Source organism: Balaenoptera acutorostrata, chromosome 16 (genome assembly GCF_949987535.1).
Source record: "Balaenoptera acutorostrata chromosome 16, mBalAcu1.1, whole genome shotgun sequence".
Classification (NCBI taxonomy): domain Eukaryota; kingdom Metazoa; phylum Chordata; class Mammalia; order Artiodactyla; family Balaenopteridae; genus Balaenoptera; species Balaenoptera acutorostrata.
The window spans coordinates 29,943,076-29,966,475 of record NC_080079.1 but is presented as its reverse complement, the minus strand read 5'-3'; the positions used below and the strand labels follow the sequence as shown (position 1 = coordinate 29,966,475).

At 35.6% G+C, this 23,400-nt stretch overlaps 1 protein-coding gene across 3 annotated transcripts in view; it reads right to left on the bottom strand.

Annotated features, from left to right (window-relative positions):
• HPSE2 (heparanase 2 (inactive)) overlaps window positions 1-23,400 on the bottom strand; it is a 617,346-nt gene that overhangs the window by 488,677 nt on the left and 105,269 nt on the right. The window lies entirely within an intron of this gene.

Genomic DNA, 23,400 nt, shown 5'->3' with positions numbered 1-23,400 from the left:
AAGAACTCACTGTAGCAGTTTTTTAAGACGTTTCCAAGAAATGAATTATTTTCATTAGTTTGAGAATGTCTTTATTTCACCTTTTTTCTGAAGGATATTTTCACCTGATACAGTTTGGAGTTGAGAGTTCTTTTCTTTCAGCACTTTAAAAATGTTGTTCCACTTTTTTCTGGCCATCATGGTTTCCGATAAGAAACCTGCAATTATTTGAATTGTAGTTCTCCTGTAAATAATATATCATTTTTCCCTGGCTGCTTTGAAGATTTTTTCTTTCTTTCAGTTTTCAGCAGATTGATTATGATGTAGACAGTATAGATTTCTTTATGTTTATACTGTTTGGAGTTCTCTGAACTTCTTGAATCTGCAGGATTATGTCTTCCCTCAAATGCGATAAGTTTCAGACATTATTTCTTTAAATATTTTTTCTGCACTACACTTCTCTTGCTCTCCCTCTGAGACTCTGATGACACAAATGTTAAACACTTTGGGATCCTCAGATCCTTGAGGATCTGTTAAATTATTATTCAATCTTTTTTATCTCTTTTGTTCAGATTGGATAGTTTCTCTTGATCTATTTTCACATTCACTGATACTTTCATCTGTCATCTCCACTCTGCTATTAAGCCTCTGCAGTTAGTTTTTTATTTCAGTCAGTATATTTTTCAATTCTAACATTTCCATTTCCTTCTACTTTATATTTTCTATTTCTTCACTGAGACAGTCCATATTTCCATTTATTTTAAGAGTGTCCACCTTTACTTGTTGGAGAATTATTAGAATAGCTACCTTAGAGTTTTTGTCAGATAATTCCAACATCTGTGTCATCCTGTCATTTGCATCTGTTGATGCAAGTTGAGATTTTCCTGGTTATTTGTATGCCGCATAATTTTGGATATATCCTGGACATTTTGAATAATATGATATAAGACTCTGGGTCTTGTTCAGTTCTATGGAAAATACTGATATTTTTGTTTTAGTAGTCAATCAACACAGATGAGTTCAGGCCAGAGTCCAAACCAGTCCTCCATAGGTTATGGTTTCAATGAGAGTTCTGTTTTCAAAGCCTTTACAGTGCTATTTAATATATTCTGCATGTGTGCCTCCCCAGCCCCTCTGACAAGCACAGTACTGCATCAGTGGTATAGTTCTCAGTTCAGTTCCGATAGTTTTTAATATGGTGTTTAGGATCACATTCATGAATACCCAGATCAGCGATGAGCCTTTGAGCACATAAATAACTCAGTTACTCTCCTGAGCCCCTCCCTTTGAACCAGTTTGATTCTTTTGATGCCTGCTTTTTAGTTTTGTTGAGCAGGACCAGAGCAACCTTTGATCCAATACTGATTTTACCCCACCAATGAGGGAATACCCTTATGAGTAATTTATCCAGTGTCCCATTAATTATGACACTTTTAACTATGGCTGGTGAGAATACTAACTATTGCCAGATTTGTGTAAACCCCACATATTATTCCTTCTGCTTCTTTTGGGTAGATATTCCTGGCTTCTGACAGTTTCAGCACATACATGTGCTGGTCAGTAATCAGCTGAAAACTCAGTGGGGACACTCTGAATATCTTTGAAGCTATCTCTGTGTACAGATGTAAACTCTAGCCACCTTAGCCTTCCTGGACTCCCAGTTCAATCTCCTCATCTCAGGGAAACCAAAGAGGGAGGTTTCCTGCTCCTTCTATTGAAGACTGGAAACTCTACAAGCAGTAAGCTGGTGCAATTATAGAGCTTATCTCTTTTGTTTTCTTTTGTCAGAGATCACTGTCCTGAGCTACCTGATGTGCTATGTCTTCATAACTTTTTTTTCATGTATTTTGCCTGGTACGGTAGATATTTCAGGTGAGGAGATAAATCCAGTCCCTATTACTCCCTCTTGGTCAAAAGCAGAAGTCCCCAATCTCTTTTGATAGCAAGCTCCATGTTCTGACCATGAAGAACAGTGACGAAGAATGAAGATTAAGAATGACAGCGAATTGAGGCCAGAGTGTTGGGAATCTAGATAACATGGGTTCTAAAGTGCAGTATAATGGCAAAAATAAGGTCAATTATAACAAAGGAAGGTAGAATTAAGTCCAGTATGGTAGCTGAAGTCAGCAAAGATTTGGAAAGCATAGGAAGATAAGAGAGCATGGACTTTCAATGAGAAAATGTTCTAGAAAAGGTCCCCACAACATGATTGGTCTGTGAGGGCAAGGACTTTGTCTTAGTCACTGGTATATGGGCTAGACACTGTTCTAGGTTCTCGATAAACATTTATGTTGAATGAATATTTGTTGAATTAGTATAGTTGAGGCTAACCCTCCATTCTTTCCCCTTGAATATATAGAAGTGGGGTAATGAGAGTTATGTGTAGAAGATATATCTGGTTTCACTTGAAAGCTAGTTTTTGGTTAATTAGAGAAGCTGAAGGAAGAAATAAGAATATGTTTAACAAGAATGAATTTGCCCATAATAGGACAAGAACGCTTGGAAGAATTTTCATCTTTTACCCCTCTTAGCCGTCCAAGGCTTAAGAGAGAATAATAATTTCTTGGGCATTCTTCAATTATAAGATGAGTTCAGATGTAGCATAGTCATAGTCCCCTTCTTTGTTCTAAATTAACATCACCAAGGAAACTAATATACTATTTTTTCTTAAATAGTCTAGTTCTTTGAACTCTGCATGTCAAAAACATGAAACCAGTGTGTTAGGAGTAAAAATACATTAATGCAAAATAAAAGGCACACATATAAACACGGAAAATAAGATGCCAAAAGCTGGTTTTCAAATGTGAAGAACTATCCATGTGGGTGGACCAAGTCAGTTGTCCTAGTTTTCCTACTCCAACAGTTATTTCATATAACCTTATGCAATATCTCCTGAGAACCTAAAGTTTATACTAGGTCCTAAAGAAATTAGAAAAATAATTCAGAAAGTCCCTATCATAAGGAGTTTATAAATACTCAAATTTCCATAATACATGACACGGTATTTTAACCTCTCTGTGACAAATTCCTTCCAAGAATAAGAAGAGGACACTTCATGTAAGGAGACAGAATTTCAGCTGGGACTTGAAAAATGCTTAAAACTTCTGTAGGCTAAGATGGAGGAAGGATGGGAGGGAATTCTAAGTAGAGGTAGGTATAGAAAGGAAAAGGTATGGACCAGGTGTATGGACCAGAAAACAACCAGTTTTGATAATACTTGGATTATTTATAGGGTACTACTGGGAGGCAAAACATGGAAGGCTGTGAAAGTCCCGGAATCCAAGGTTAAACAATTTGTAGTTAAGTCACTAGGTCCATTCTCTAAGGTAAATGTGACATATTGGCAATGAAATAGGAATAGGCTCAGCATTTTTTAGGCTTATGTAGAGAATGCCAGAAGTTCAAATATGGCAAGGTATTGGTGATTTTTGTTCCTGGGATTTCCAGTACCTTATTAAGTATGAGAGCAATCACAACATTCACAAAATATGCACGAGTCAACCTAGGCTTTTAGCCTTAGTTTGAGTATCTTCATCAGTCACACCACATATATCTGGCTGAAGTATAAGCACAATAATCTTAATCTCCACTTGCCACATCATAAATAAGACATTTTAAAGGTGTTTTTCATAGATACTGCTGAAAGTTTGGAGCACATCATAAGAAAGTGAGAAACAGCTGTTATATCTAGATTCAGCAGACACACATTTGCACATAGGGCAATGTTTAGAAAATGTCTTCAACCTGTTCCATTACTTCTTGAGAGCATGAGGTCCCCATTCTGTTCACCCACTGCTTGAAAAATAAGACAGAGAGAAAAAATACATCAGCACATAAGAAACTTTGGGTTTACAAAAGCAGAAAACACACCACTCTCTAATCATTAAAAATCAACCTTCAAAGTGAATACCATGGAACCTTAAGAATTTCCTTTAAGTACCTCAGTATCCCCACATACTCTCTCTCCCATTTACTTCAAATTCATGTTTACCGGGGTTCCCTGGTGGCGCAGTGGTTGGGAGTCTGCCTGCCGGTGCAGGGGACACGGCTTCGAGCCCTGGTCTGGGGGGATCCCACGTGCCGCGGAGCGGCTGGGCCCGTGAGCCACAACTACTGAGCCTGCGCGTCTGGAGCCTGTGCTCCGCAACAAAAGAGGCCGCGATAGTGAGAGGCCCACGCACCGCAATGAAGAGTGGCCCCCGCTCTCTGCAACTAGAGAAAGCCCTCGCACAGAAACGAAGACCCAACACAGCCATAAATAAATAAATAAACTAAAAAAAAAAAAAAACAAATTCATGTTTACCTATTTTAACATATATTTATGTCTCTGCTTTTTAAAAGTTTTTAAAAATTCTATAGTGGGATGAACACTTTTTGATGTAGAAGAATTATCTTGCCACTTACATCCTTTTTCTATTTCAGCTGTAACAAACTACTGCACATTAAGTGGCTTAAACAATACAAATTTATTACCTTATATTACTAGCAATAAGAAATATGAAATGGGTCTCGCTGGACTAAAATTAAGGTGTTAACAGGGCTGCATTCCTTTCTGGAAGCTCTACAGGAGAATCCACTTCCTTGTTTTTTCCAGCTTCTAGAGGCCACTCACATTCCTTGGCTCATAAACTCCTTCCTCCATCTTTAAAACAAACAACAGTAGGTCACATCTAATCTCTCTGACTTACACCTGCACTTTGGTCTTCCTTTTTTAAGGATCCTTATGATTACACTGAGTCCACCCAGACAATTCAGAACAACTACCTTATCTTAAGATCAACTGATTAGCAACCTTAATTCCATCTGCAACTTAAATTCTCCCTTGCCATACAAGATGACATATTCACAGTTCCAAGGGAACTCAACAATAAAATAAACAAACAATCCAATTTCAAAAATGAACAAAAGACATGAAAGATATATAGATGGCAAACATGAAACACATGAAAAAATATTCACTATCACCAGCCATTAGAGAAATGCAAATTAAGACCATGATGATATCACTACATACTTATTAGAGCAGCTAAAATAAAAATAGTAACATTACTATAAGCTGGCAGGAATGCAAAGAAACATTGCCATTAAGAGTATAAAATGGTACAGTCACTCTGAAAAATAGTTCAGTAGTTTCTTAAAAAATTAAATGTACACTCACCATATCACCCCACAACTGCATTCCTGGACATTTATCCCAGAATGAAAACTATGTCCACACAAAAAATCTGTACATAATTGTTCACAGATTAGCTGCAATAGCCAAAAACTGGAAATGACCAAAATGTCCTATAATAGATGAATGATTAACCGAACCATAGTACATCCATGGTGGCACAATGGAGTAGGTGTGACTATAAAGGGGTAACACAAAGAGATCTTTGTGGTGATAGAACGGTTATGTACCTTGATTGTGGTGGCAGTGACACAAATCTACCCATGTGATAAAATGACACTGAACTATGCACACACTTCACACCAATGTCCATTTCCTGCCTTTGATATTGTACTATAGTTATGTAATATGTAGCTAGTGGGGAAACTAGATGAAAGGTACCCAGGACCTCTCTGTACTACCTTTGCAACTTCGTATATATCATTAATCACTAAAATTTTCTCAAACAAAAGGTTTTTAAAAATCAAATCATATCATAAATTCAATACCCTCTACCAACTGCTCCCCATCTTTCATTCAATCACTTTTCTATGCTACAAGATGATACTAGACTTGAAAAGAAATCAACAAATCTAGGAGTTATAAACTGGAAGCCCATGGGCTGGATTTGGTCAACAGACTTGCTTTAATTTAACAGTATTAATTTTTTTTTTTTATTTCAAAGTCTTTGGAGGGAGCATATGAGCTCTAGTTCACCAGTTTCTACTCCTTTATAATCTTATGCCCTGTGCTCCATTCATTTAAATGCTTGTCTAATCCTTAAAGACATTTGAGTTTGCCACTCTCACTAATCTTTTAAAATAGTGTGAAGCAGAGATCTGAAGTGTTAAAACGAAATGTTCAAAGCCATAGGTTTCTGATTCCAGCCAGTGCTCTACCTACTCTTCAGAGTTATTTCACCTCCTGTGTTAGTCATTCTCTCATTCTAACAGAGTAAATATCTAGATCTATGTTTCACTCCCTTACTTGCTGTCTCAAGTAACACATCAACCATGTCTAGCCTCTATTAAAATGGGAATACTTACCTTTCCCAATTCACAGAACTATTGGAATAATCAAGCAAGACAGTGCATGTAAAATCTATACAACTGAAAGACAGTGAATACATATATTTCCCATTTCCTCTCTGAAGTGGCAGTACTCTGGGCCATGATTCTGTGTTTGGCCTTTCCAAGTAGAAAGATAGCTTTAGCAAGCTTTAGCTTTAGCAAGATCATCTTATTGCTATGGGTTATAGCTTTAGCAAGATCATCATATTGCTATGGGTTATAGCAGGTCCAAGCTAGGGACAGCAGCACAGAAAAAAGGAGCAAGTTCAATGGAAGTGGGCTCTGGGAGTCCTGGAATTAAACAGTAGAAAAGGAAAGTTAATGCTAAGAGTGGAAGGAATAAAAGAAAAGGAAGAAAGTTGGCTCTTTGAACCAGCTGTCTTATTTCTCACCTGGCCAAACTAAAAAACTAAAGAGTCAGGGTTGTACTTTTTACACTTTAATTATATCTTAAATATATTTACTTATCCTTAATTATTCTTCAAAATGATTTTCAAGTGTAAATGTCTACCTCCATCCCTTAAAAACCACATACTAGATTCAACTGTTGTTAACTGTAAAATATGTATTCTTCCACAATATTTTCCTGAGTAATATATATATGCATATATATATACATATATATTCACATATATATTTTTCTTTTTGTAAAAATTAGATCATGCTTTACAGATGTTCTTCAAATTGCATTTTTCATTTAAATATATATCACAGGCATCTTGCTGTACCAACACATATAGTTCTACTGCATTCCTTTTAATAGCTGTATGTATTTCAACTGAATAGATGTACCAAATTTATCTAATCATTCTATTGATGTGCATATACTAGTAATTTGCTATTTTAAACTATGGTACAAAGAAAATATATATTAAAATACTCATGGGGCTTCCCTGGTGGCGCAGTGGTTGAGAATCTGCCTGCCAATGCAGGGGACACGGGTTCGAGCCCTGGTCTGGGAAGATCCCACATGCCGCAGAGCGACTGGGCCCGTGAGCCACAACTACTGAGCCTGCGCGTCTGGAGCCTGTGCTCCGCAACAAGAGAGGCCGCGATAGTGAGAGGCCCGCGCACCGCAATGAAGAGTGGCCCCCGCTTGCCACAACTAGAGAAAGCCCTCGCACAGAAATGAAGACCCAACACAGCCATAAATAAATAAACAAATAAATAAATAAAAATTTTAAAAAAAATACTCATGGAATTATTTCTTTAAGATAGGGTCCTGGATTTAGGATTGCTAAGAATGTGCCTCTTAAGTTTTATATCAATTTATATTCCTACCAGCAGTGTCCATCTTCACACATGTTTATCAACTTTTTGCCTTTTTTATTTCACATCCATTTTCTTCAATCTATTGTTCATCTTTTAACTTTATATAGTATTTTGTAAGACAAAAGTATTCTGATGTAGTGAAATCTGCCAATCATTTCCTTTATTAGCATTAAGTTCTATGAGTTGTAGATATATACCCAAAATTGTAAAAATATTCTTCCACATTTTTGTAACATTTCTATAGCTACAAAAGGAGCTATATTAAATTTTCATTTCATCTAGAATTTAGTTTTGTACATTATATGAAGTATAAAATTAACTCTAAATTTATTTTCTTCAAGTTGCATACTCTGGTATTCAGTACAATTTATTAACTCCATCATTCTTCATTGAATTGAAATGTCACAACCTTTTCAATATATTAAATTTCCATATACAATTACTTGTTTTTTTAGACTCTTCTTCTAGGCCATTGATCTTCTTCACCTATCTGGTATTTTAAAATTCTTACCATTATAAATTTCTCAGATACTCTCATACACTTATTATAAATAAGCTTTAAAATCAACATGCCAAATTTCATCCCCCAAAACCCTCTTGGGATTCAGATTTATAATTGTCATACTAATGGTGGGGCATACATATCATTATGTGTCACCTAATATGGTGAAAGGTGAAATACATGGCATTTGGGAAGAAATAACATTTAGTTTTCCTCTCCAAAAATATGGTATGCTTATATTTTATTCAAATCTAGTTTTATGAACTTCAGTAAAACTTTATTGTTCTTTAAATTTAGATTTCATGTCTGATTAAATTTATTTCAATTTTAGACGAAATTAACTTTAAAATGCTTATACCTAGATGTATTCTAGCTTGAAATTAAAACAATAAGGGGACTTCTTTGGTGGTCCAGTGGTTAAGACTCCATGCTTCCACTGCAGGGGGCGCAGGTTCAATCCCTGGTTGAGGAACTAAGGTCCCACATGCCATGTGGCATGGCCTAAATAAATAAACAAACAAACAAACAAACAAACAATAAAGAAAAATCCTTAAAATCATTCAAGCAATAACAAATTATACAAAGGAACAAAAGTCATATTTCTTCTCTACAACACCAAATGCAAGACAGCCACATATTACAAAATTTAAGGAGAAATGACTGGGATCACAAATTTTTATACCAAGTCAACTTGTCATTCATATGTAAATAAAACCGGAAGATATTCATGGACTAATATAATAATTCACTCAACTATAACCTTTAAAATATCTTGCAGACATAAACCTACAGACTGAAAGAAGAATGGAATAAATTCAGTAATATGGATAAGGATCTTAAAACATCAAGACAAGTAATGCTTCCAGCTATGGTGGGAAAAGAGATCAGCAAACACTCTCCCCCAAAAGCAATGTCAGTTGATGCAAGTGACAGACTAGCCAGAAACTGAGCAAGGTTAGCCTGGAAATGAAAGAGACACTGAAGAGCTACATAAACTCATCACATATCCCTGGCCAACAGGCATGTACAGATGATAGTTCAAAGTAACAATTATAAATATATTCGAAGGATTTTTGAAAAGTTTATTCAAGAAGTTCAAGAGAAATATGAGGATAATTATTCAACAAACAGAAATTATCAAGAGAGAAATAGAAAATATTAAAAATAGCTATATGGAAATTCTAAAGTTGAAAAGTATAATAACTATAATGAAAAATTCATTAAATGGGCTCAACAGCAAACTTGAGATAGCAAGAGAATGAACCAGTGAACTAGCAGATAGAGCACTAGAAACTATCCAATATGAAGGAGAGAGAAAAAAAAAAGATTGAAGACAGGTGAGGAAAGTCTCAGAGACCTGTAAGACAACCTCAATCATATCAATAGACTGTAAAGAAAACCTCAGAGGAGAGTAAAGAGGAAAGGGACAGAAAAATAAGAGCTGAAAAGGGCCCCCAAATGATGAAATACATTAATATAAATATCAAAAAAGCACAAGGACACCAAAGTAAGATAAACACATAAATCTAGACACACCATAGTCAAATATTGAAACCCAAAGGCAAAGAGAAAATTTTCAAAGTATCAAGAGAAAAACTATCCATCATATAAAGAACAAATTACCATTAAAGGTGACCCAAATCAGAAACAGTAGAGGACAGAGGGAAGTGTAATGACATAAAATGCTGGGAAGAAAAAAACTACCAACCAAAGTTTCCATCTCCACCAAAACTATACTATAAATGTGAAGGTGAAATAAAGATATACTCAGATAAACACGTTAAAAGAAAAAAAATTAACAGGATTTCATCGTAAAAACTTTTGCTCTTCAAAAGACACGTTTAAGAATGAAATTAGAACACTCCCTAACACCAGACACAAAAATAAACTCAAAATGGATTAAAGACCTAAAAGTAAGGCCACACACTATAAAACTCTTAGAGGAAAACACAGGCAGAAGAGTCTCTGACGTAAATCGCACCCAGATCTTTTTGACCCACCTCCTACAGTAATGAAAATAAAAACAAAAATAAACAAATGAGACCCAATTAAACTTAAAAGCTTTTGCACAGCAACGGAAACCATAAACAAGATGAAAAGACAACCCTCAGAATGGGAGAAAATATTTGCAAACGAGGCAACTGACAAAGGATTAATCTCCAACATATACAAACAGCTCATGCAGCTCAACATCAAAAAAACAAACAACCCAATCAAAAAATGGGCAGAAGACCTAAAGAGACTTTTCTCCAAAGAAGACATACAGATGGCCAACAAACACATGAAAATATGCTCAACATCACTAATTATTAGAGAAATATAAATCAAAACTACAATGAGGTCTCGTCTCACATGGGTCAGAATGGCCATCATCAAAAAATCTACAAACAGACAACTAACTGCTGAACAACCTTCAACAGGAAGACACAGGAACACAACAAAAAAGATACCCCACCATCCAAAGACAAAGGAGAAGCCACAAAGGAGGGGCACAATCACAAAAAATCAAATCCCATAACCGCTGGGTGGGTGACTCACAAACTGGAGAACAATTTTACCACAGAAGTACACCCACTAGAGTGAAGGTTCTGAGCCCCACATCAGGCTTCCCAACCTGGGGGTCTGGCAATGGAAGGACAAATTCCCAGAGAAACAGACTTTGAAGGCTAGCAGGATTTGATTGCAGGACTTCAACAGGACTGGAGGAAAGAGAGACTCCACTCTTGGAGGGCACACACAAAGTAGTGTGTGCATCAGGACCCAGGGGGAAGGAGCAGTGACCCCATAGGAGACTGAACCACACCTACCTGCTAGTGTTGAAGGCTCTCCAGCAGAGGTGGCGGACAGCTGTGGCTCACCACAGGGATAAGGACACTGGCAACAAAAGTTCTGGGAAGTACTCCTTGGTGTGAGCCCTCCCAGAGTCCACCATTAGCCCCACCAAAGAGCCTCTAGGCTCCAGTGCTGGGTCGCCTCAAGCCCAACAACCAACAGGAAGGGAACTTAGCCCCACCCATCAGCAGACAAGCGGATTAAAGTCTACTGAGCTTGGCCCACTGGAGCAACACCCAACTCTACCCACCACCAGTCCCTCCCATCAGGAAGCTTGCACAAGCCCCTCAGATATCCTCGTCCATAAGAGGGCAGAAAGCAGAAGCAAGAAGAACTACAATCCTGCAGCTGGTGGAACATAAACCACATTCACAGAAAGAAAGACAAAACGAAAAAGCAGAGTACTATGTACCAGGTAAAGGGACAAGCTAAAAACCTCAGAAAAACAACTAAATGAAATGGAGATAGGCAACTTTCCAGAAAAAGAATTCAGAATAATGATAGTGAAGATGATCCAGGATCTTGGAACAAGAATGGCAGCAAAGAATGAGAAGATGCAAGAAATGTTTAACAAAGACCTAGAAGAATTAAAGAACAAACACCTAGAAGGATTAAAGAAAAAAGAGAGATGAACAATACAATAACTGAAATGAAAAATACACTAGAAGGAACCAACATCACAATAACTGAGGCAGAAGAACGGATAAGTGACCTGGAAGACAGAATGGTGGAATTCACAGCCACAGAGCAGAATAAAGAAAATAGAAGGAAAAGAAATGAAGACAGCCTGAGGGACCTCTGGGACAACATTAAACGCACCAACATTCGCATTATATGGGTCCAAGAAGGAGAAGAGAGAAAGAAAGGACCTGATAAAATATTTGAAGAGATTATAGTTGAAAACTTCCCTAATATGGGAAAAGAAATAGCCTCCCAAATCCAGGAGCACACAGAGTCCCAGGCAGGTTAAACCCAAGGAGAAACACGCCGAGACACACAGTAATCAACTTGACAAAAATTAAAGACAAAGAAAAATTATTTAAAGCAACAAGGGAAAAATGACAAATAACATACAAGGGAATCCCCATAAGGTTAAAAGCTGATTTCTCAGCAGAAACTCTACAAGCCAGAAGGGAGTGGCACAATATATTTAAAATGATGAAAGGGAAGAAACTACAACCAAGATTACTCTACCTGGCAAGGATCCCATTCAGATTCAACGCAGAAATCAAAAGCTTTACAGACAAGCAAAAGCCAAGAGAATTCAGCACCACCAAACCAGCTCTACAACAAATGCTAAAGGAACTTCTCTAGGCAGGAAACAAAAGAGGAGGAAAAGACCTACAATAACAAACCCAAAACAATTAAGAAAATGGTCATAGGAACATACATATCAATAATTACCTTAAATGTGAATGGATTAAATGCTCCAACCAAAGACAAAGGCTTGCTGAATGGATACAAAAACAAGACCCATATATATGCTGTCTACAAGAGACCCACTTCAGATCTAGGGATGCATACAAACTGAAAGTGAGGGGATGGAAAAAGATATTCCATGCAAATGGAAATCAAAAGAAAGCTGGAGTAGCAATACTCATATCAGATGAAATAGACTTTAAAATAAAGAATGTTACAAGAGACAAGGAAGGACACTACATAATGATCAAGGGATCAATCCAAGAAGGAGATATAAAACTATAAATATATATGCACCCAACATAGAAGCACCTCAATACATAAGGCAAATGCTAACAGCTATAAAAGAGGAAATCGACAGCAGCACAGTAATAGTGGGGGACTTTAACACCTCACTTATACCAATGGACAGATCATCCAGACGGAAAATTAATAAGGAAACACAAGCTTTAAATGACACAAGAGACAAGACAGATTTAATTGATATTTATAGGACATCCCATCCAAAAAGAGATTACACTTTCTTCTCAAGTGCACACAGAACATTCTCCAGGATAGAGTACATCTTGGGTCACAAATCAAGCCTCGGTAAATTTAAGAAAATTGAAATCATATCAAGCACCTTTTAAGCCACAACCCTATGAGATTAGAAATCAATTACAGGGAAAAAAACATAAAAAACACAAACACATGGAGGCTAAACAATACATTACTAAATAACCAAGAGATCAACAAAAACACGATGATCCAAAACCTCTGGGATGCAGCAAAAGCAGTCTAAGAGGGAAGTTTATGGCAATATAATCTGACCTCAAGAAACAAGAAAAATCTTAAATAAACAATCTAACCTTACACCTAAAGGAACTAAAGAACAACCAAAACCCAAAGTTAGTAGAAGGAAACAAATCATAAAGGTCAGAGCAGAAATAAATGAAACAGAAACTAAGAAAACAACAATAACGATCAATAAAACTAAAAGCGGGTTTGTTGAGAAGATAAACAAAATTGATAAACCTTTAGCCAGACTCATCAAGAAAAAGAGGGAGAAGACTCAAATCAATAAAGTTAGAAATGAAAATGGAGAAGTTACCACGGACACCGCAGAAATACAAAGCATCATAAGAGACTACTACAAGCAACTCTAGGCCAATAAAATGGACAACCTGGAAGAAATGAACAAATTCTTAGAAAGGTATAACCTTCCAAGACTGAACCAGGAAGAAATAGAAAATATGAACAGATAAATCACAAGTAATGAAATTGAAACTGTGATTAAAAATCTTCCAACAAACAAAAGTCCAGGACCAGATGGCTTCATAGGTGAACTGTATCAAACATTCAGAGAAGAGCTAACACCCATCCTTCTCAAACTCTTCCAAAAAATTGTAGAGGAAGGAACACTCCCAAACTCATTCTACAAGGCCACCATCACCCTGATACCAAAACCAGACAAAGATACTACAAGAAAAAGAAAATTACAGACCAATACCACTGACAAATACAGATGCAAAAATCCTCAACAAAATACTAGCAAACAGAATCCAACAACACATTAAAAGGATCATACACGATGATCAAGTGGGATTTATCCCAGGGATGCAAGGATTCTTCAATATACGCAAATTAATCAATGTGATACACCATATTAACAAATTGAAGAATAAAAACCATATGATCATCTCAATACATGCAGGAAAAGCTTTTGACAAAATTCAACACCCATTTATGATAAAAACTCTCCAGAAAGTGGGCATGAGGGAACCTACCTCAACATAATAAAGGACATATATGAAACCCACAGCAAACATCATTCTCAATGTTGAAAAACTGAAAGCATTTCCTCTAAGATCAGGAATAAGACAAGAATGTCCACTCTCGCCACTATTAATCAACATAGTTTTGGAAGTCCTAGCCATAGGACTGATTGCAGAGAAGAAAAAGAAATAAGAGGAATACAAATTGGAAAAGAAGAAGTAAAACTGTCACTGTTTGCAGATGACATGATACTATACATAGAAAATCCTAAAGACTTTACCAGAAAACTACTAGAGCTAATCAATGAGTTTGGTAAAGTTGCAGGATACAAAATTAATGCACAGAAATCTCTTGCATCCCTATACACTAACAACAAAAGATCAGAAAGAGAAATTAAGGAAACAATCCCATTCACCATTGCAACAAAAAGAATAAAACACCTAGGAATAAACCTACCTAAGGAGGTAAATACCTGTACTCAGAAAACTATAAGACACCGATGAAAGAAATCTAAGATGACACAAACAGATGGGGAGATATACCATGGTCTTGGATTGGAAGATTCAACATTGTGAAAATGAGTATACTACCCAAAGCAATCTACAGATTCAATGTAATCCCTATCAAATTGGCAGTGGCATTTTTCACAGAATTAGAGCAAAAAATTTTACAATTTGTAAGGAAATACAAAAGACCATGAATAGCCAAAGCAATCTTGAGGGAAAAAAACTGAGCTGGAGGAATCAGACTCCCTGACTTCAGACTATACTACAAAGCTACAGTAATCAAGACAATATGGTACTGGAACAAAAACAGAAATATAGATCAATGGAACAGGATAGAAAGCCCAGAGATAAACCCATGTGCCTATGTTCTACTAACCTATGACAAAGGAGGCAAGGATATACAATGGAGAAAAGACAGTCTCTTCAATAAGTGGTGCTGGGAAAACTGGACAGCTACATGTAAAAGAATGAAATTAGAACATTTCCTAACACCATACACAAAAATAAACTCAAAATGGATTAAAGACCTAAATGTAAGACTGGACACTATAAAACTCTTAGAGGAAAACATAGGAAGAACACTCTTTGACATAAATCACAGCAGTCAAGTACTTTAAAGCTGCTATTATAAATACGATCAAGGACTAAAGGAAAAGGTGATCATATTGGATGAAAAGATGGAACATTTAAGCAGAAAAATATAAACTATAAAAGAGAACCAAATGAAAACTCTAGAAATGTACAATATCTGAAATTAAAAAACTCAAAAGATGTGCCTACCAAAAGATTGGAGGCATCCCCAGAAAGATCACAAACTTGAAAAACAGGGCAATAAAAAGTATTAACTCTGAAGAACACAGAGAATAAAAGATCAGACAAAATTAATGAGTTTCAGGTATCTACATAGAAAAATATCAAATAGTTGAACATATGTGTAATAAGAATCTCAGAAGCATGAAATTCTGGCGAAATTTTTTTTAAATATAGTGGATGAAAAATTCCCAAATTTGATGAAAAACACTGACTTTTAGATCCAAGAAGCTCACCTAACCCAAGTCAGGAAAAACATAAAAGAGAGCCATATTAGGCACATCTGAGTAAAAGAGCAGAAAAACAAAGGTAATAAAAAAATCTTGAGAGCAGCCACAGCAAAATGAAACATTATATATAAAGGAAGAATAATACAAATGAAAGCTTACTTTTCAACAGAAAGAATGATGGCCAGAAGAAAGTAAAACAATATTTTTTAAAACCAAAAAAACAAAAACAAAAAATTAAAAAATTGAAAACTATCAACCTGGAATTCTATAGCTTGGTAAAGTATCCTTCAAAAACGAAGGATAATTAAAAATCTTTTCATATGAACAAAATTTGAGGATTTGTCTTCAAAAGGGCACACACTTCATGCTAATAGAAATTCTCTGGCAGAAGAAAAATTACATCAGATGGAAATTTATACATACAAGGAGAAATAAAAAGGACTGGAAATGGTAAATATGTGGATAATTTTAACAGATGATATTTTCCATCTTCTATTAATTTCTGGAAAAAACAACTGATTATATACATAACACTACTGAACTATACACTTAAAAATAGTTAAGATGATAAATTTTATATGTGCTTTTTACCACAATAAAGAGAAAAAACTGACTACCTAATGAAAAAATTATAATTTTGTATTATGGGGATTATAATATATGTAGATGTAAAAATATATAACAACTATATCACAAAAGGGTAGGGCTGTACATGGAATTGTAGTATTACAAACTTTTACATTTTATTGCAAATTGTACTATATTAACTCTAAGATGGGATAAGTTAAAGATCCATATTGTAATCTCTAGTAAAGTCATTTAAAAATAATACAAAGTTATAGCTAAAAAGTCATTAGAAGAATTAAAATGAAACATTTAAACTTTGATTAATCCAAAAGAAAACAGGAAAGGAGATAAAAGGGAGAAGGGGAAAAAGGCAGGACAAATAGAAAACAAACAGCAAAATTGTGGGCCTAGAATTCCACTTCCAACTATGTTGGAGTAACTGGTAGTAAATCAGCCCTCCCGACATAAACAGCTATAAAATTGAACAAACTATTTGAGGCAACATTTTTAAGGCAGTGGACAAAAGACAGCACATGACTGAGACCCTTGAGAGAAAGGAAATTCATTAGGTGAGCCCCATGATCACCCAGCTCTCTAACTGTATATAATTTCCCAACTGCAGTGCAGAGAACTGGAGGCTGAACAGGTCAAGTTGATTGATTCCACTGACCTGAGGAGGCAGAAATCAGAGTTCAGGTTGGTTGAGGTAGCTGTAATCTATGAGGCACGGTAACAGAGGAAAGGATAGCTGTGCAGAGGAGACCTCAGGAGTCCATCTGGGAGGTCCTGTGTAAATCTCTGACCCAGGGTGAGACTGTTCATGTTCAGAGTGAGACTATACAAGATTTACCAGATAGCAATTACTATGGAGTTAAGAGGGAACTAGGGATATTAGAGGACAAGAAACGCTGGAGGAAAAGCAGAGTTCCTGGCTGCTTCAGAGTGGAGAGATCCTGTTAATACTTTGATAATATCCCTGGCATTCAGTTGAGACACCAGAAGGCCACACCACAGGAGTAAAAACGAAGCTTTAGTGTAAGACCTACTCTAGACCCACACTAACAAAGCCTGAAACCAAGTCCTGATGAGATCCACAAGGGAGAGAGAGTTTGAAAGTCAAGTCCTCCCAAGGTAGAGGGTCTTGAGAAACATCCTGGACTTTCCACAGATCTGAAAATAGCTAAAACAAAATCTACAAAAGTTTAAGGTGACCAGCAAGTAATTGAATTGTCTGTTAAAATAAGAATCAATACTATTCAGAAAAAGATAACAGAATCCAGACACTACAATATTTTTATTCACAGTATCAGTATTCAGTTAAAAATCACCAGGTACATAAAAAAAAAAGAAAATGTCATCCATAGTCAAAAATAAATAAACAACAAAAATTAATCAATAGAAAGCAGATCAGAAATGGCCAGATGTTGAACTTAGCAGACAAGGACTTTAAATCACCTATTATAAATATGTAAAGAGTTAAAAGAAAATATAGTTTTAATGAGTTAATGGATAAGGAACCTCAGTAGAGAAATGGAAACTGCAAAAAATAATAATAAATAAATAAGAAGCAAATAGAAATTTTAGAATTGAAATGAAAAATTCACTAGATGGGCTAAGGAGCAGATTATAGAAGAAAGAGCAGTGAACCTAAAGACAGAGCAATAAAAATAATCCAATTTGTTGTCTTTTCACTGTCTGTGTTTTGTTAACATGAAATTAAATTGTAGTTATAAGCAAACGTTGGTTGCCTAGGGAACAATAATTGTATATTCAGTTTGACAGAAATAAAAGAGTATTTGTCCTAAAATGCAAAAAAAAAAAAAAATATATATATATATATATATATATATATATATATATACTCAGTCCAATCCAAAGGAGGAAAGAAATTTTTGAGAAAATTTAATAGAGCCTCATGGATCTTTGGGACAATATGAAATTATCTAACATACATATAATTGAGTCCTGGAGACTGGGGCAGAGAAAATATTTGAAGAAATAATGGCCCAAAACTTGACAATTTTAATGAAAAACACCAACTGTAAATCTAAAAGATTGAAAATTTATGCAGTGTGTTCTCCAACAAAAAAAATTAAATTAAGTTAGAAATCAATAATAATGAGATATCTAGAAAATCTCTTAGTAGTTAGACTTTAAATAACACATTTTTAAATAACCCATTGGTCAAGGAAGAAATTACTAGAGAAATTAAAAAATAGTTCAAACTGAAAAATAATGACACATCAAAATTTGTGGAATGCAGGCAAACAATGCTTGAAGGAGAAATTTATAGTTTTAAATTCATAAATTAGAGAAAAGAGAAAGATTTAATATTAATTATAAGTTTCCACCTTAAGAAGCCAGTGAAAGAAGAGCAAGTTAAATCCAGAGTAAGTCATGAGAAAGAAATAATACAGATCAGAGCAAAAATCAGCAAACGATAGAGAAAACTAGCAAAGCTAGAAGTTTTTTCTTTTAAGGGATTAATAAAGCTAATAAACACCTAGCAAGAATAACTAAGAAAAAAAGAGAAAAAAAAAACCCCACAAATTAACAATATCAGGAAGGAAAGAGAAGCATCACTACAGATCCTACAGACATTAATATGGTAATATTATGAAAAAATTTATGCCAATAAATTCAACAACTTAAATAAAATTTTTAAAAAATTCTTTAAAACACACAACAAAAATGACTGAAGAAATAAAAAAACTGAATAGGCCTATATGTATTAAAGAAACTAAATTTATAATAAAAATTTCATATAAAGAAAACTCCAGGCCAAGCTGGGTTCACTGGTAAAGTCTATCAATAATCAAGGAAGACTTAATATCAATATTACACAAACTCAAGAAATAGCAAAGAATGCTTCCACCTTATTTTATAAGCCAGCTTAACTCTGATAACAAAATCTGACAAGGTCATTGCAAAAATAAAAATTTACAGACCAACAACCCAACTCTTCAAATGTATAATCAAGTGGGGAAAGGACAGTGTTTTCAACAAACGCTAATGAAATAACTGGATAAACATAAGGAAAAATGAACATTAACCTCTCCCTGACACAATTAATTAATGTGAAATGGATCCTAGACCTCAGTGTAAAAGCTAAAACTATAAAATGTCTGGAAGAAAACATGGAATAAAATTTTCGTGGCCTTACGAGTAGACAAAAGGTTTCTTAAATGGCACACAGAGAACATTAATCATATAAGAAAATTTTGATAAGTTGAACTTACCAAATTAAAACTTTCTGCTTTATAATACTGAAAACAAGTTAAAAGTTCATTAGCAGGAGAAAGCATAAATTGTGGGATATTCATACAATGGAAAATAACGCAGAAAAATTTTTAAATGAACTGCTGATACACACAACATGGATGAGTATTGGAAACATTATGTTAAGCCTAAAAAGCTAGACACAAGAGTACATATGAAGTTCAAGAACAAGCAAAATAATCCATGGTGATAGAAATCAGAACAGTGGTTGCCTTTGGGAGATGGGGATTGACAGGAAAGGGACAATAGGGGACTTTCTGGATGATGGAAAAGTTTCAGATCTTGTTTAAGGTGGTGGTTACACATTCACATACTTTTATCAGAACCAATCAAATTGTACACTTAAGACCTTTGCATTTTATGATATATAAATTTTACTTCAATTTTTTAAGTGATAATAGGGAAAAAGGAATTTCAGTTCCTGCCAATTTATGTAATCTTCCACCTAGATTTGAAGAGGTACCAAGTAAAATAAAACTCAAGTGACCCATGCACCTTACCTGAACCCAGTTATCAACTATAACATAGGTATAATGAAAGGTTCCAAAATCTACCCATCTAATATTCTACAGATTAGGAAAGGCATATTCACTATAGAAGGACACAACAAAGAGAGCAGGCAGCCAAATACATGGAGTTTCATCTGCTATCTGCTTCTTCCCTTCGTCTCTCCACAGGGTCCAACTTCCAAGGAAAGCCCACCTGAACCCTCTGGAGCCCAAAAGATGCCCATAAGCTTTCAGGCCTTGCTACCATAAGCTAGGAATAACTCCAGACAAAGCTTATCATCAAGACAATGTCCAGGACCAATCCACAAGCACTCACTTCTTTGGTAGCCCCATCAAGGTCATTCAAGTCAGTGAGACTGACCTTTCTCAACATTAACCCAGGATTCTAATCAAGCTGACAAGGAGATTAACTTACTTTGCCCAGCTGGCTACAAAAACATGTGCATGAATTCTTTCTTGCTCACCCTCATGCTAGCCTTTCCCTCTGCTCTTCCTGTTTCTTTTCTTTTTCACACATGCACAAACAGTCACGTCGTCATATGAGACAAGTGAACACTGAATCTTATGGGTAAAAAACAGATGTTTTCCAATTTTCCTTCACAAAACCATATTTTATATCAGGTTCTTCTATGGATTTATAGCCAATGAAGAGATGTTACTACATTAGCTCATGGAGGGGGATGATAAAAACTGGAAAGGAAGAATCAGACAAGGCAAAGAGAAGCTATCCAGAAGGCTGCAATTGGAGAAGCATGACAAATGGGCAGCACAGTTTTAGAGGGTTCCGGCAGAAAGGCAGATTGCCTGACTGGGAGAGATTCTCCACAGCTGGAGCATTGCACACACCATCTGGAATTTTTTAAATCTGCTTTCCCCAGGTGATCTGATTCTCAGAGTGCCAGTGGAGATGAGAAAAGGAGTAATTGTATAGCTCAGAACAGCTCTAAATTCTCCCCAAATTAGTTAATGAAACCTTGTTTGAATCAGTTTCAACTTCTCCTCCAAACTGAGCCCCTAGTTTTGCATTGTTGTTTCCCCACAAAGAATTGAATGTAGGAGTTTAACCCCAAAGGTTTTCTGTGCAGTGGAACAAAACAGGATTCCCAGCACGATGGTCAAAAATGGTGCTCCAACTGTAGGATCTGGTCCAAATTTCTCAATACAGGCCAACAAAGCTTCATTTTCATTTTCACTCCTCTTGACTAGTCTTAGCACTACTTTCAGCTGTTGCCAAATGGAGAGCCTACATACTGAGGTCCCCAGTTTTCTTTCCCAGATGGTCCAAACTCCAGATGTAAAACAGTAAAGGAAAATATAATTTAAAAAATTAAGAGCAACTGCAAACCCTCAAAATAATGAAAGGCTTTGGTTTTCTTTCTTTCACATGTATGTTTGTGAAAACAGAAGTGGGGTGCATGGGAGAAGGGAGGGTGAAAGAAAGAGATAGAGCTTGTTGGGGAACTGGAAGGGCAAAGGAAGGAATAAAAGGTAGAGGAAAGGGATTATGCCTCCATCTTCTATCCTCATTTCTGCCCCAACCAACTTTTTTTTTAGTCTCCTATTCTATCTTGCTTTAAACCAGGAGTATAAAAGCAAACTTTTCCTGTAAAAAGCCAGATAGAAATTATTTCAGGCTTTGTGGGTCATGCAGGTGCTATCACAACTGCTCAACTCTGTCACTGTAAAATAAAAACAACCATGGACAATATGTAAATGAATGAGTATGGCTTTGTTTCAATTTATGGATTCCAAAATTTGGATTTCATATACTTTTAACATACCACAAAATATTATTCTTTTGATATTTTTTTCAACCATTTAAAAATATAAAAACCATTCTTAGCTTGCAAACCATACAAAAACAGTCAGTGGGCCAAATTTGGCCCATAGGCCATAGTGTGCCAATCCCTGTTTAATACCAATAAAGACCATTATTCCAGGTTCAGTTCCAGAACTGCGCAATGGTTACAGCAAGAATCTCACATGATTCCTTACTCAGAGTAGATTTTTTAAAAATTGAAGTGTTACAGCCTACCATGAGTAGCTGTGGTAAACTTTTCATTCTCAGGTATAGCATGCCAGAGGTCTAAATAAATGTATATCTAAAATAAATTCCTTCTCCACTTTTAAACTTTCAAGAATTTTCTACTCTGCCTATTCTTATGCATCTTCTTTCATTCTTGTTGGCATCAAGAAAGGGTAGTTTCTTAACAATCTCAAACATTTTTAAGTATCTACTAGTGCTTTACTTTGATGATAATAAAGGTTAATATAGGTATCAGTACATTTCTTTTCTCGTCTCTCTCTCTTTTTAATGAAAACACTAACATGTCCACCCAAATAAATTAGCATCTCTACTACTGTAGACTTATTTGCTGAGAATAACAAATTCATTTTCAAAGAGGAAAAATTTCTGGGTACAAATAAAAATAGGCAAGAACAGTTTATCATTTATAACTATAAGTTTTGGTATAGCACTTTTCACAGAGTTTTCACTGAAGGGACCATTCCAAGATAAAGGTATCAGGTCAGGATCTGATACTAAGGATATGGTCCTGCCCTCAAAAACTTACAATCTAGTTGTAGAGGCATAAGAGACACACAAAACAGTAATATAATAACCACATCACTCCACATAATTCAGTATATATGAAAATGTATAGCAATATGGAGTCCCACAAGATATAATAAAGTGAAAGCTTGAGAAATTATATGAGGAAAAACCCCACCCTCAAAATATATTTAAAAAATACTTCCTGTCTAACAAGAACAAAATTAGAAAAATGCCAGAAAAGGCAATAATGAAATGTAAAAAACGCCCTACCCACCCACCCCACCCCCCAAAAAAACTATGGATAAAAAAATAAGGACCATCCCCAAAGAAAAAGAGAACACATTACAAATATAGTAAAATATAAGAAATAAATGACAAAAGACATAATAAAATAATAATATGCACATAAATGAGTGTCCTAGCAGCATACATTGGGGGACATACTTTTATGTTGAAAGTCAAATGTGAATTTAAAAGTTTGAGCTTGTAGTGTTTAAAATTCTAGAGAAAATGCAAACATGGGTAATAATAAATAATTCAAGGTAACTAAGTATCTGGTAAGAGGTACAGATGATAAATAATCCAGGAATTCAGAGAAGGCTGAGGACTAGGGTAATGGTTTACAGAAGAAAGTAGCCCTATACATAAAGCCCAGCACAAATGAAACCCAAATGTTCAGAGGAAGGGTGGTGTACCAGAGACAGGGTGATGGAGGAAGGGAGCTTGGATAGGAAGGAAATCTGCCTGCCCATGGCAAAGGGAGTCCATCAGTTGGAAAATAACCCCCAAAGGACCCAGACAGTATAATGTCCAAATGGAGAGCCAAGCAAAACCAAACTGTAAGATAGCCAAATATCTCCTCTTTATAATCAATGTGTGGTAATAATCAATGAATATTAGATCCTTTGAGATTATCTAATCCTATGCATTAATTTCATATATAAGTCTTCAAACCAGAGAGGTA